The 15,758-nt window shown below is 42.6% G+C and overlaps 1 protein-coding gene across 3 annotated transcripts in view; it reads left to right on the top strand.

Annotated features, from left to right (window-relative positions):
- The window catches only part of LOC139751360 (phosphatidylinositol 4,5-bisphosphate 3-kinase catalytic subunit alpha isoform-like), a 230,685-nt gene that overhangs the window by 13,869 nt on the left and 201,058 nt on the right, over positions 1-15,758 (top strand). The gene's annotated exons all lie outside the window — the stretch shown is intronic.

Raw genomic sequence — 15,758 nt, forward strand, 5'->3', positions numbered from 1 at the left:
GGGAATGAGTAAAGGCAGCAGGTTTGAATTATGTACATGTGTATTCCTATGAGTCCACGGGGAAAATGAAACACGTGGACTCATAGGAATATCTTGATCATGTGCAAAATTGTGATCCTTTCCGTACATGTATTTGTATGTATATATCTTTGTATGTATACATATACGTATATGTTGAAATGTATAGGTATGTATATATGCGTGTGTGGATGTGTATGTATATGCATGTGTACGTGGGTTGGTTGGGCCACTCTTTCATCTGTTTCCTTGTGCTACCTTGCTAATGCGGGAGACCGACAAAGTAATAAAAAAAATGAATTGAAATGTATATGTGTGTGTGAGGGCATATATGTATATACATGTGTATGTGGTTGGGTTGGGCTATTATTTCATCTGTTTTCTTGGGGTACCTCACTAATGTGGGAGTCAGCGATTAAGTATATTATATAATTATTATTATTTTATATTTTTTATATTTATTTATCTATTATACTTTGTTGCTCTCCCATGGTAGCGAGGTAGCGAAAGGAAACCGACAAAAGAATGGCCCAACCCACGTACATACACATGTATATACATACACGTCCACACACGCACTTATACATACCTATACATTTCAGCATATACATATATATATATATATATATATATATATATATATATATATATATATATATATATATATATATATATTTTTTTTTTTTTTTTTTTTATACTTTGTCGCTGTCTCCCGCGTTTGCGAGGTAGCGCAAGGAAACAGACGAAAGAAATGGCCCAACCCCCCCCCATACACATGTACATACACACGTCCACACACGCAAATATACATACCTACACAGCTTTCCATGGTTTACCCCAGACGCTTCACATGCCTTGATTCACTCCACTGACAGCACGTCAACCCCTGTATACCACATCGCTCCAATTCACTCTATTCCTTGCCCTCCTTTCACCCTCCTGCATGTTCAGGCCCCGATCACACAAAATCTTTTTCACTCCATCTTTCCACCTCCAATTTGGTCTCCCTCTTCTCCTCGTTCCCTCCACCTCCGACACATATATCCTCTTGGTCAATCTTTCCTCACTCATTCTCTCCATGTGACCAAACCATTTCAAAACACCCTCTTCTGCTCTCTCAACCACGCTCTTTTTATTTCCACACATCTCTCTTACCCTTACGTTACTTACTCGATCAAACCACCTCACACCACACATTGTCCTCAAACATCTCATTTCCAGCACATCCATCCTCCTGCGCACAACTCTATCCATAGTCCACGCCTCGCAACCATACAACATTGTTGGAACCACTATTCCTTCAAACATACCCATTTTTGCTTTCCGAGATAATGTTCTCGACTTCCACACATTCTTCAAGGCTCCCAGAATTTTCGCCCCCTCCCCCACCCTATGATCCACTTCCGCTTCCATGGTTCCATCCGCTGCCAGATCCACTCCCAGATATCTAAAACACTTCACTTCCTCCAGTTTTTCTCCATTCAAACTCACCTCCCAATTGAATTGACCCTCAACCCTACTGTACCTAATAACCTTTCTCTTATTCACATTTACTCTTAACTTTCTTCTTTCACACACTTTACCAAACTCAGTCACCAGCTTCTGCAGTTTCTCACATGAATCAGCCACCAGCGCTGTATCATCAGCGAACAACAACTGACTCACTTCCCAAGCTCTCTCATCCCCAACAGACTTCATACTTGCCCCTCTTTCCAAAACTCTTGCATTCACCTCCCTAACAACCCCATCCATAAACAATTTAAACAACCATGGAGACATCACACACCCCTGCCGCAAACCTACATTCACTCACCTTTCTTCTTTCACACACTTTACCAAACTCAGTCAACAGCTTCTGCAGTTTCTCAGCCGAATCAGCCACCAGCGCTGTATCATCAGCAAACAACAACTGACTCACTTCCCAAGCCCTTTCATCCACAATAGACTGCATACTTGCCCCTCTCATCAAATCTCTTGCATTCACCTCCCTAACATCCCCATCCATAAACAAATAGAACAACCTTGGAGACATCACGCACCCCTGTTGCAAACCAACATTCACTGAGAACCAATCACTTTCCTCTCTTCCTACTCGTACACATGCATTACATCCTCAATAAAAACTTTTCACTGCTTCTAGCAACTTATATATATATATATATATATATATATATATATATATATATATATATATATATATATGTGCTGAAAAAGGACTGATGATTGGGAATACCTGGTTTAAAAAGCGAGATATACATAAGTATACTTATGTAAGTAGGAGAGATGGCCAGAGAGCGTTATTGGATTACGTGTTAATTGACAGGCGTGCGAAAGAGAGACTTTTGGATGTTAATGTGCTGAGAGGTGCAACTGGAGGGATGTCTGATCATTATCTTGTGGAGGCTAAGGTGAAGATTTGTATGGGTTTTCAGAAAAGAAGAGTGAATGTTGGGGTGAAGAGGGTGGTGAGAGTAAGTGAGCTTGAGAAGGAGACCTGTGTGAGGAAGTACCAGGAGAGACTGAGTACAGAATGGAAAAAGGTGAGAACAATGGAAGTAAGGGGAGTGGGGGAGGAATGGGATGTATTTAGGGAATCAGTGATGGCTTGCGCAAAAGATGCTTGTGGCATGAGAAGAGTGGGAGGTGGGTTGATTAGAAAGGGTAGTGAGTGGTGGGATGAAGAAGTAAGAGTATTAGTGAAAGAGAAGAGAGAGGCATTTGGACGATTTTTGCAGGGAAAAAATGCAATTGAGTGGGAGATGTATAAAAGAAAGAGACAGGAGGTCAAGAGAAAGGTGCAAGAGGTGAAAAAAAAGGGCAAATGAGAGTTGGGGTGAGAGAGTATCATTAAATTTTAGGGAGAATAAAAAGATGTTCTGGAAGGAGGTAAATAAAGTGCGTAAGACAAGGGAGCAAATGGGAACTTCAGTGAAGGGCGCAAATGGGGAGGTGATAACAAGTAGTGGTGATGTGAGAAGGAGATGGAGTGAGTATTTTGAAGGTTTGTTGAATGTGTTTGATGATAGAGTGGCAGATATAGGGTGTTTTGGTCGAGGTGGTGTGCAAAGTGAGAGGGTTAGGGAAAATGATTTGGTAAACAGAGAAGAGGTAGTGAAAGCTTTGCGGAAGATGAAAGCCGGCAAGGCAGCAGCTTTGGATGGTATTGCAGTTAAATTTATTAAAAAAGGGGGTGACTGTATTGTTGACTGGTTGGTAAGGTTATTTAATGTATGTATGACTCATGGTGAGGTGCCTGAGGATTGGCGGAATGCGTGCATAGTGCCATTGTACAAAGGCAAAGGGGATAAGAGTGAGTGCTCAAATTACAGAGGTATAAGTTTGTTGAGTATTCCTGGTAAATTATATGGGAGGGTATTGATTGAGAGGGTGAAGGCATGTACAGAGCATCAGATTGGGGAAGAGCAGTGTGGTTTCAGAAGTGGTAGAGGATGTGTGGATCAGGTGTTTGCTTTGAAGAATGTATGTGAGAAATACTTAGAAAAGCAAATGGATTTGTATGTAGCATTTATGGATCTGGAGAAGGCATATGATAGAGTTGATAGAGATGCTCTGTGGAAGGTATTAAGAATATATGGTGTGGGTGGAAAGTTGTTAGAAGCAGTGAAAAGTTTTTATCGAGGATGTAAGGCATGTGTACGTGTAGGAAGAGAGGAAAGTGATTGGTTCTCAGTGAATGTAGGTTTGCGGCAGGGGTGTGTGATGTCTCCATGGTTGTTTAATTTGTTTATGGATGGGGTTGTTAGGGAGGTAAATGCAAGAGTTTTGGAAAGAGGGGCAAGTATGAAGTCTGTTGGGGATGAGAGAGCTTGGGAAGTGAGTCAGTTGTTGTTCGCTGATGATACAGCGCTGGTGGCTGATTCATGTGAGAAACTGCAGAAGCTGGTGACTGAGTTTGGTAAAGTGTGTGGAAGAAGAAAGTTAAGAGTAAATGTGAATAAGAGCAAGGTTATTAGGTACAGTAGGGTTGAGGGTCAAGTCAATTGGGAGGTGAGTTTGAATGGAGAAAAACTGGAGGAAGTGAAGTGTTTTAGATATCTGGGAGTGGATCTGGCAGCGGATGGAACCATGGAAGCGGAAGTGGATCATAGGGTTGGGGAGGGGGCGAAAATTCTGGGGGCCTTGAAGAATGTGTGGAAGTCGAGAACATTATCTCGGAAAGCAAAAATGGGTATGTTTGAAGGAATAGTGGTTCCAACAATGTTGTATGGTTGCGAGGCGTGGGCTATGGATAGAGTTGTGCGCAGGAGGATGGATGTGCTGGAAATGAGATGTTTGAGGACAATGTGTGGTGTGAGGTGGTTTGATCGAGTGAGTAACGTAAGGGTAAGAGAGATGTGTGGAAATAAAAAGAGCGTGGTTGAGAGAGCAGAAGAGGGTGTTTTGAAGTGGTTTGGGCACATGGAGAGAATGAGTGAGGAAAGATTGACCAAGAGGATATATGCGTCGGAGGTGGAGGGAACGAGGAGAAGAGGGAGACCAAATTGGAGGTGGAAAGATGGAGTGAAAAAGATTTTGTGTTAACGGGGCCTGAACATGCAGGAGGGTGAAAGGAGGGCAAAGAATACAGTGAATTGGAGCGATGTGGTATACCGGGGTTGACGTGCTGTCAGTGGATTGAATCAAGGCATGTGTATGGGGGTGGGTTAGGCCATTTCTTTCGTCTGTTTCCTTGCGCTACCTCGCAAACACGGGAGACAGCGACAAAGCAAAAAAAAAAATATATATATATTTTTTTTTTATTTTTTTTATTATACTTTGTCGCTGTCTCCCGCGTTTGCGAGGTAGCGCAAGGAAACAGACGAAAGAAATGGCCCAACCCCCCCCATACACATGTATACACATACGTCCACACACGCAAATACACATACCTACACAGCTTTCCATGGTTTACCCCAGACGCTTCACATGCCTTGATTCAATCCACTGACAGCACGTCAACCCCCAGTATACCACATCGCTCCAATTCACTCTATTCCTTGCCCTCCTTTCACCCTCCTGCATGTTCAGGCCCCGATCACACAAAATCTTTTTCACTCCATCTTTCCACCTCCAATTTGGTCTCCCTCTTCTCCTCGTTCCCTCCACCTCCGACACATATATCCTCTTGGTCAATCTTTCCTCGCTCATTCTCTCCATGTGACCAAACCAATTCAAAACACCCTCTTCTGCTCTCTCAACCACGCTCTTTTTATTTCCACACATCTCTCTTACCCTTACATTACTTACTCGATCAAACCACCTCACACCACACATTGTCCTCAAACATCTCATTTCCAGCACATCCATCCTCCTGCGCACAACTCTATCCATAGTCCACGCCTCGCAACCATACAACATTGTTGGAACCACTATTCCTTCAAACATACCCATTTTTGCTTTCCGAGATAATGTTCTCAACTTCCACACATTCTTCAAGGCTCCCAGAATTTTTGCCCCCTCCCCCACCCTATGATCCACTTCCGCTTCCATGGTTCCATCCACTGCCAGATCCACTCCCAGATATCTAAAACACTTCACTTCCTCCAGTTTTTCTCCATTCAAACTCACCTCCCAGTTGAATTGACCCTCAACCCTACTGTACCTAATAACCTTGCTCTTATTCACATTTACTCTTAACTTTCTTCTTTCACACACTTTACCAAACTCAGTCACCAGCTTCTGCAGTTTCTCACATGAATCAGCCACCAGCGCTGTATCATCAGCGAACAACAAGTGACTCACTTCCCAAGCTCTCTCATCCCCAACAGACTTCATACTTGCCCCTCTTTCCAAAACTCTTGCATTCACCTCCCTAACAACCCCATCCATAAACAAATTAAACAACCATGGAGACATCACACACCCCTGCCGCAAACCTACATTCACTGAGAACCAATCACTTTCCTCTCTTCCTACACGTACACATGCCTTACATCCTCGATAAAAACTTTTCACTGCTTCTAATAATTTGCCTCCCACACCATATATTCTTAATACCTTCCACAGAGCATCTCTATCAACTCTATCATATGCCTTCTCCAGATCCATAAATGCTACATACAAATCCATTTCCTTTTCTAAGTATTTCTCACATACATTCTTCAAAGCAAACACCTGATCCACACATCCTATACCACTTCTGAAACCACACTGCTCTTCCCCAATCTGATGCTCTGTACATGCCTTCACCCTCTCAATCAATACCCTCCCATATAATTTGCCAGGAATACTTAACAAACTTATACCTCTGTAATTTGAGCACTCACTCTTATCCCCTTTGCCTTTGTACAGTGGCACTATGCACGCATTCCGCCAATCCTCAGGCACCTCACCATGAGTCATACATACATTAAATAACCTTACCAACCAGTCAACAATACAGTCACCCCCTTTTTTAATAAATTCCACTGCAATACCATCCAAACCTGCTGCCTTGCCAGCTTTCATCTTCCGCAAAGCTTTTACTACCTCTTCTCTGTTTACCAACTCATTTTCCCTAACCCTCGCACTTTGCACACCACCTCGACCAAAACACCCTATATCTGCCACTCTATCATCAGACACATTCAACAAACCTTCAAAATACTCAGTCCATCTCCTTCTCACATCACCACTACTTGTTATCACCTCCCCATTTGCGCACTTCACTGAAGTTCCCATTTGCTCCCTTGTCTTACGCACTTTATTTACCTCCTTCCAGAACATCTTTTTATTCTCCCTAAAATTTAATATATATATATATATATATATATATATTTTTTTTTTTTCATACTATTCGCTATTTCCCGCGATAGCGAGGTAGCGTTAAGAACAGAGGACTGGGCCTTTGAGGGAATATCCTCACCTGGACCTCTCCTCTGTTCCTTCTTTTGGAAAAAAAAAAAAAAAACGAGAGGGGAGGATTTCCAGCCCCCCGCTCCCTTCCCTTTTAGTCGCCTTCTACGACACGCAGGGAATACGTGGGAAGTATTCTTTCTCCCCTATCCCCAGGGAATATATATATATATATATATATATATATATATATATATATATATATATATATATATATATATATATTAATATATATCCATCCTCCTGCGCACAACTCTATCCATAGCCCACGCCTCGCAACCATACAACATTGTTGGAACCACTATTCCTTCAAACATACCCATTTTTGCTTTCCGAGATAATGTTCTCGACTTCCACACATTCTTCAAGGCCCCCAGAATTTTCGCCCCCTCCCCCACCCTATGATCCACTTCCGCTTCCATGGTTCCATCCGCTGCTAGATCCACTCCCAGATATCTAAAACACTTCACTTCCTCCAGTTTTTCTCCATTCAAACTCACCTCCCAATTGACTTGACCCTCAACCCTACTGTACCTAATAACCTTGCTCTTATTCACATTTACTCTTAACTTTCTTCTTCCACACACTTTACCAAACTCAGTCACCAGCTTCTGCAGTTTCTCACATGAATCAGCCACCAGCGCTGTATCATCACCGAACAACAACTGACTCACTTCCCAAGCTCTCTCATCCCCAACAGACTTCATACTTGCCCCTCTTTCCAAAACTCTTGCATTTACCTCCCTAACAACCCCATCCATAAGCAAATTAAACAACCATGGAGACATCACACACCCCTGCCGCAAACCTACATTCACTGAGAACCAATCACTTTCCTCTCTTCCTACACGTAGACATGCCTTACATCTTCGATAAAAACTTTTCACTGCTTCTAACAACTTTCCTCCCACACCATATATTCTTAATACCTTCCACAGAGCATCTCTATCAACTCTATCATATGCCTTCTCCAGATCCATAAATGCTACATACAAATCCATTTGCTTTTCTCAGTATTTCTCACATACATTCTTCAAAGGAAACACCTGATCCACACATCCTCTACCACTTCTAAAACCACACTGCTCTTCCCCAATCTGATGCTCTGTACATGCCTTCACCCTCTCAATCAATACCCTCCCATATAATTTACCAGGAATACTCAACAAACTTATACCTCTGTAATTTGAGCACTCACTCTTATCCCCTTTGCCTTTGTACAATGGCACTATGCACGCATTCCGCCAATCCTCAGGCACCTCACCATGAGTCATACATACATTAAATAACTTTACCAACCAGTCAACAATACAGTCACCCCCTTTTTTAATAAATTTAACTGCAATACCATCCAAAGCTGCTGCCTTGCCGGCTTTCATCTTCCGCAAAGCTTTTACTACCTCTTCTCTGTTTACCAAATCATTTTCCCTAACCCTCTCACTTATATATATATATATATATATATATATATATATATATATATATATTATTTTTTTTATTTTACTTTGTCGCTGTCTCCCGCGTTTGCGAGGTAGCGCAAGGAAACAGACGAAAGAAATGGCCCAACCCCCCCCCCATACACATGTATATACATACGTCCACACACGCAAATATACATACCTACGCAACTTTCCATGGTTTACCCCAGACGCTTCACATGCCTTGATTCAATCCACTGACAGCACGTCAACCCCGGTATACCACATCAATCCAATTCACTCTATTCCTTGCCCTCCTTTCACCCTCCTGCATGTTCAGGCCCCGATCACACAAAATCTTTTTCACTCCATCTTTCCACCTCCAATTTGGTCTCCCTCTTCTCCTCGTTCCCTCCACCTCCGACACATATATCCTCTTAGTCAATCTTTCCTCACTCATTCTCTCCATGTGCCCAAACCACTTCAAAACACCCTCTTCTGCTCTCTCAACCACGCTCTTTTTATTTCCACACATCTCTCTTACCCTTACGTTACTCACTCGATCAAACCACCTCACACCACACATTGTCCTCAAACATCTCATTTCCAGCACATCCATCCTCCTGCGCACAACTCTATCCATAGCCCACGCCTCGCAACCATACAACATTGTTGGAACCACTATTCCTTCAAACATACCCATTTTTGCTTTCCGAGATAATGTTCTCGACTTCCACACATTCTTCAAGGCCCCCAGAATTTTCGCCCCCTCCCCCACCCTATGATCCACTTCCGCTTCCATGGTTCCATCCGCTGCCAGATCCACTCCCAGATATCTAAAACACTTCACTTCCTCCAGTTTTTCTCCATTCAAACTCACCTCCCACTTGACTTGACCCTCAACCCTACTGTACCTAATAACCTTGCTCTTATTCACATTTACTCTTAACTTTCTTCTTCCACACACTTTACCAAACTCAGTCACCAGCTTCTGCAGTTTCTCACATGAATCAGCCACCAGCGTGGAGAGAGCAGAAGAGGGTGTTTTGAAATGGTTTGGGCACATGGAGAGAATGAGTGAGGAAAGATTGACCAAGAGGATATATGTGTCGGAGGTGGAGGGAACGAGGAGAAGAGGGAGACCAAATTGGAGGTGGAAAGATGGAGTGAAAAGGATTTTGTGTGATCGGGGCCTGAACATGCAGGAGGGTGAAAGGAGGGCAAGAAATAGAGCGAATTGGAGTTATATATATATATATATATATATATATATATATATATATATATATATATATATATATATATATATATATATATATTATCCCTGGGGATAGGGGAGAAAGAATACTTCCCACGTATTCCCTGCGTGTCGTAGAAGGCGATTAAAAGGGGAGGGAGCGGGGGGCTGGAAATCCTCCCCTCTCTTTTTTTTTTTTTTTTCCAAAAGAAGGAACAGAGAATTGGGCCAGGTGAGGGTATTCCCTCGAGGCCCAGTCCTCTGTTCTTAACGCTACCTCGCTAATGCGGGAAATGGCGAATAGTTTGAAAAAAAAAATATATATATATATATATATATATATATATATATATATATATATATATATATATATATATATATAGATACATACACTGACATGCACATTTATACACATGTACATAATTCGTACAAGCTGCCTTTATTTATTCCTGTCACCACCCTGCCACACATGAAATGACAACCTTCTACCCCAGCACACGCGTGATGGTAGCGTTAGGAGAAGATGGCAGGGGCCACATTCGTTCACACTTAGTCTCTAGCTGTCATGTATAATGCACCGAAATCACAGCTCCCTTTCCACATCCAGGCCACACAAAACTTTCCATCATTTACCCCTAGATGCTTCACATGCCCTGGTTCAATCCATTGACAGCACGTCGAGCCCGGTATACGACATCGTTCCTGTTCACTCTATTCCTTGCATGTCTTTCACCCTCTTGCATGTTCAGGTCCTGATCGCTCAAAATCTTTTTCACTCCATGTTTCCACCTCCAGTTTGGTCTCCCACTTCTCCTCGTTCCCTCCACCTCTGACACATATATCCTCTTTGTCAATCTTTCCTCACTCATTCTCCCCATGTGACCAAACCATTTCAATGCACCCACTTCTGATCTCTCAGCCACACTCTTTTTATTACTACACATCTCTCTTACCCTTTCATTACTTAATTGATCATACCACCTCACACCACATATTGTCCTTAAACATCTCATTTCCAACACATCCACCCTCCACCTGAACAACCCCATCTATATCCCACGCCTTGCAACCATATAACATTGTTGGAACCGCTGTTCCTTCAAACATACCCATTTTTGCTTTCCGAGACAATGTTCTCCTTCAAAACATTCTTCAACACTCTCAGAATCTTTGCCCCATCACCCACCCTGTGACTCACTTCCGCTTCCATGGTTCCATCCACTGCCAAATCCACTATCAGATATCTAAAACTCTTCACTCCCTCCAGTTTTTCTCCATTCAAACGTACCTCCCAATTGACTTGTCTTTCAACCCAACTGTACATAATAACCTTACTCTTATTCACATTCACTCAGCTTTCTTCTTTCACACACTTTACCAAACTCAGTCAACAGCTTCTGCAGTTTCTCAGCCGAATCAGCCACCAGTGCTGTATCATCAGCAAACAACAACTGACTCACTTCCCAAGCCCTTTCATCCACAATAGACTGCATACTTGCCCCTCTCATCAAATCTCTTGCATTCACCTCCCTAACATCCCCATCCATAAACAAATAGAACAACCTTGGAGACATCACGCACCCCTGTTGCAAACCAACATTCACTGAGAACCAATCACTTTCCTCTCTTCCTACTCGTACACATGCATTACATCCTCAATAAAAACTTTTCACTGCTTCTAGCAACTTACCTCCTACACCATATACTCTTAATACCTTCCACAGAGCATCTCTATCAACTCTATCATATGCCTTCTCCAGATCCATAAATGCTACATACAAGTCCATTTGCTTTTCTTAGTATTTCTCACATACATTTTTCAAAGCAAACACCTGATCCACACATCCTCTACCACTTCTGAAACCACACTGCTCTTCCCCAATCTGATGCTCTGTACATGCCTTTGCCCTCTCAATCAATACCCTCCCATATAATTTCCCAGGAATACTCAATAAACTTATACCTCTGTATTTGAACACTCACCTTTGTCCCCTTTTCCTTTGTACAGTGGCACTATGCATGCATTACACCAGTCCTCAGGCACTTCACCATGAGCCATACATACATTGAATATCCTCACCACCCAGTCGACAACAAAGTCACCATCTTTTTTAATAGATTCCACTGCAATACCATCCAAACCCGCTGCCTTGCTGGCTTTCATCTCCCGCAAAGCTTTCACTACCTCTTCTTTGTTTACCATATTGTTCTCCCTGACCCTCTCACTTCGCACACCACCTAGACCAAAACACCCAATATCTGCCATTCTATCATCTAACACATTCAACAAACCTTCAAAATGCTCACTCTATCTCCTTCTCACATCGCCACTACTTGTTATTTCCTCCCCATTATCCCCCCTTTACCGATGTTCCCATTTGTTCTCTTGTCTTACGCTCTTTATTTACCTCCTTCCAAAACATCTTTTTTTCTCACCCCAACTTTGCCCTCTTTTTCACCTCTTGCATCTTTATATTGACCTCCTGCCTCTTTCTTTTATACATCTCCCAGTCATTTGCACTATTTCCCTGCAAAAAGTCTCCAAATGCCTCTCTCTTCTCTTTCACTAACAATCTTACTTCTTCATTCCCACCACTCGCTACCGTTTCTAATCTGGCCACCTCCCACTTTTCTCATACCACAGGCATCTTTTGTGCAAGCCATCACTGCTTCCCTAAATGCATGCCATTCCTCTGCCACTCCCCTTATGTCCTTTGTTCTCACCTTTTTCCATTCTGCACTCAGTCTCTCCTGGTACTTCCTAAAAAAAGTCTCCTTCCTAGGCTCACTTACTCACCACTCTCTTCATCCCAACATTCTGTCTTCTGAAAACCTCTACAAATCTTCACCTTTGCCTCCACAAGATAATGATCAGACATCCCTCCTGTTGCACCTCTCAGCACATTGACATTCAAAAGTCTCTCTTTCACGTGCCTATCATTTAACACATAATCCAGTAACGCTTTCTGGCCATCTCTCCTACTTACATATGTATACTTATGTATATCTCTCCTTTTAAACCAGGTATTCCCAATCACCAGTCCTTTTTCAACACACAAATCTACAAGCTCTTCACCATTTCCATTTACAACACCGAACACCCCATTCACACCAATTATTCCCTCAACTGCCACATTAGTCATCTTTGCATTCAAATCACCCATGACTATAACCCGGTCTCGTGCATCAAAACTGCTGACACACTCACTCAGTTGCTCCCAAAACACTTGCCTCTTTCTTACTCAAGATTTTTGGAGAGGGGGGAAAGTAAGCAGTCTGTTGTGGATGAGAGGGCTTGGGAAGTGAGTCAGTTGTTGTTTGCTGATGATACAGCGCTGGTGGCTGATTTGGGTGAGAAACTGCAGAAGCTGTTGACTGAGTTTGGTGAAGTGTGTGAAAGAAGAATCTGCGAGTAAATGCGAATAAGTGTAAGGTTATTAGGTTCAGTAGGGTTGAGGAACAAGTTGATTGGGATGTAAGTCTGAATGGAGAAAACTGGAGGAAGTGAAGTGTTTTGGATACCTGGGAGTAGATTTATCAGTGGATGGAACCATGGAAGCGGAAGTGAGGCACAGGGTGGGGGAGGGGTTGAAGGTTCTGGAAGTGTTGAAAAGTGTGTGGAAGGTGACAACGTTACCTCGGAAAGCAAAAATGGGCACATTTGAAGGAATAGTGGTTCCAACAATGTTGTATGGTTGCTGCGAGGCATGGGCTATAGATAGGGTTCTGAGGAGGGTGGATGTGTTGGAAATTAGATGTTTGAGGATAATATGAGGTGTTAGGTGTTTTGATCGAGTAAGTAATGAAAGGGTAAGAGAGATGTGTGGTAATAAAAAGAGTGTAGTTGAGAGAGCAGAAGTGGGTGTATTGAAATGGTTTGGTCGCATGGAGAGAATGAGTGGTGAAAGATTGGGATGTAAGTCTGAAGGGAGAAAACTGGAGGAAGTGAAGTGTTTTGGATATCTGGGAGTAGATTTGTCAGTGGATGGAACCATGGAAGCAGAAGTGAGTCACAGGGTGGGGGAGGAGGCAAACGTTCTGGGAGTGTTGAAAAGTGTGTGGAAGGCGAGAACGTTATCTCGGAAAGCAAAAATGGGTACATTTGAAGGAATAGTGGTTCCAACAATGTTATATGGTTGCTGCGAGGCATGGGCTATAGATAGGTTTGTGAAGAGGGTGGATGTATTGGAAATGAGGTGTTTTGATCGAGTAAGTAATGAAAGGGTAAAAGAGATGTGTGGTAATAAAAAGAGTGTGGTTGAGAGAACAGAAGTGGGTGTATTGAAATGGTTTGGTCGCATGAAGAGAATGAGTGGTGAAAGATTGGGATGTAAGTCTGAATGGAGAAAACTGGAGGAAGTGAAGTGTTTTGGATATCTGGGAGTAGATTTATCAGTGGATGGAACCATGGAAGCGGAAGTGCCACAGGGTGGGGGAGGGGGCGAAGGTTCTGGGAGTGTTGAAAAGTGTGTGGAAGGCGAGAACATTATCTTGGAAAGCAAAAATGGGTACATTTGAAGGAATAGTGGTTCCCACAATTTTATATGGTTGCTGCAAGGCATGGGCTATAGATAGGTTTGTAAGGAGGGTGGATGTATTGGAAATGAGATGTTTGAGGACAATGTGTGGTTTTAGGTATTTTGATCGAGTAAGTAATGAAAGGGTAAGAGAGATGTGTGGTAATAAAAAGAGTGTGGTTGAGAGAGCAGAAGTGGGTGTATTGAAATGGTTTTGTCGCATGGAGAGAATGAGTGGTGAAAGATTGACAAAGAGGATATATGTGTCAGAAGTGTAGGGAATGAGAAGTGGGAGACCAAATTGGAGGTGGAAGGATGGAGTGTAAAAGACTTTGGGAGATGGGGTGTTGAACATACAGGAGGGTGAAAGACGTGCAAGGAATAGAGTGAATTGGAATGATGTGGTATACTGGGGTGGACGTGCTGTCAGTGGATTGAACCAGGGTATGTGAAGCATCTGGGGTAAACCATGGAAAGTTCTGTGGGGCCTGGACGTGGGAAGGAAGCTGTGGTTTCGGTGCATTACATATGACAGCTAGAGACTGAGTGTGAACGAATGTGGCCTTTGTTGTCTTTTCCTAGTGCTAACTTGCATGCATGCGAGGGAAGGGTATGCCATTTCATATGTGGTAGGGTGGCAACGGGAATGGATGAAGGCAGCAAGTATGAATATGTACATGAGTTTATATGTATGTGTCTGTGTATGTATTCGTTGAAATGTAATGGTATGTATATGTGCGTGTGTGGACGTTTATGTATATACATGTGTATGTGGGTGGGTTGGGTAATTCTTTCATCTGTTTCCTTGCGCTACCTCTCTAACGTGGGAGCGAGGTAGCGTTAAGAACAGAGGACTGGGCCTTTTTCGGAATATCCTCATCTGGCCCCCTCTGTTCCTTCTTTTGGAAAATTAAAAAAAAAACGAGAGGGGAGGATTTCCAGCCCCCCGCTCCCTCCCCTTTTAGTCGCCTTCTACGACACGCAGGGAATATGTGGGAAGTATTCTTAATCCCCTATCCCCAGGGATAATATATATATATATATATATATATATATATATATATATATATATATATATATATATATATATATATATTTATATTTCATTTTTTTTTTCATACGATTCGCCATTTCCCGCATTTGCGAGGTAGCGTTAAGAACAGAGGACTGGGCCTTAGAGGGAAAATCCTCACCTGGCCCCCTTCTCTGTTCCTTCTTTTGGAAAATTAAAAAAAAAAAAAAAAAAAAAAAAAACGAGAGGGGAGGATTTTTTTTTTTTTTTGCCGGTCTCCCGCGTTTGCGAGGTAGCGCAAGGAAACAGACAAAAGAAATGGCCCAACCCACCCCCGTACACATGTATATACATACACGTCCACACACGCAAATATACATACCTACACAGCTTTCCATGGTTTACCCCAGACGCTTCACATGCCCTGATTCAATCCACTGACAGCATGTCAACCCCGGTATACCACATGGTATTAACAAACTCTTCCTGCTAGTGATGCCACCATGGGTGAGAATTTACTTTAGATGAGGCTCTACCATTGCTAGTGTATGGAAAAAGTACTGTACTGCATCTTTAAGGACTTTCATGCCCCAAAAGATCCACTTTACTCCTTTCCTCATGTGGGATGTACTCTTGAAGGTGTAGGCAGCCCTTAGAAATGGTATCAGGGTCACTTGATAATGATTATATCTTGATAGTCAGGTAGCTGAAATAATCCAGTA

This window comes from Panulirus ornatus, chromosome 11 (assembly GCF_036320965.1).
Source record: "Panulirus ornatus isolate Po-2019 chromosome 11, ASM3632096v1, whole genome shotgun sequence".
Taxonomy (NCBI): domain Eukaryota; kingdom Metazoa; phylum Arthropoda; class Malacostraca; order Decapoda; family Palinuridae; genus Panulirus; species Panulirus ornatus.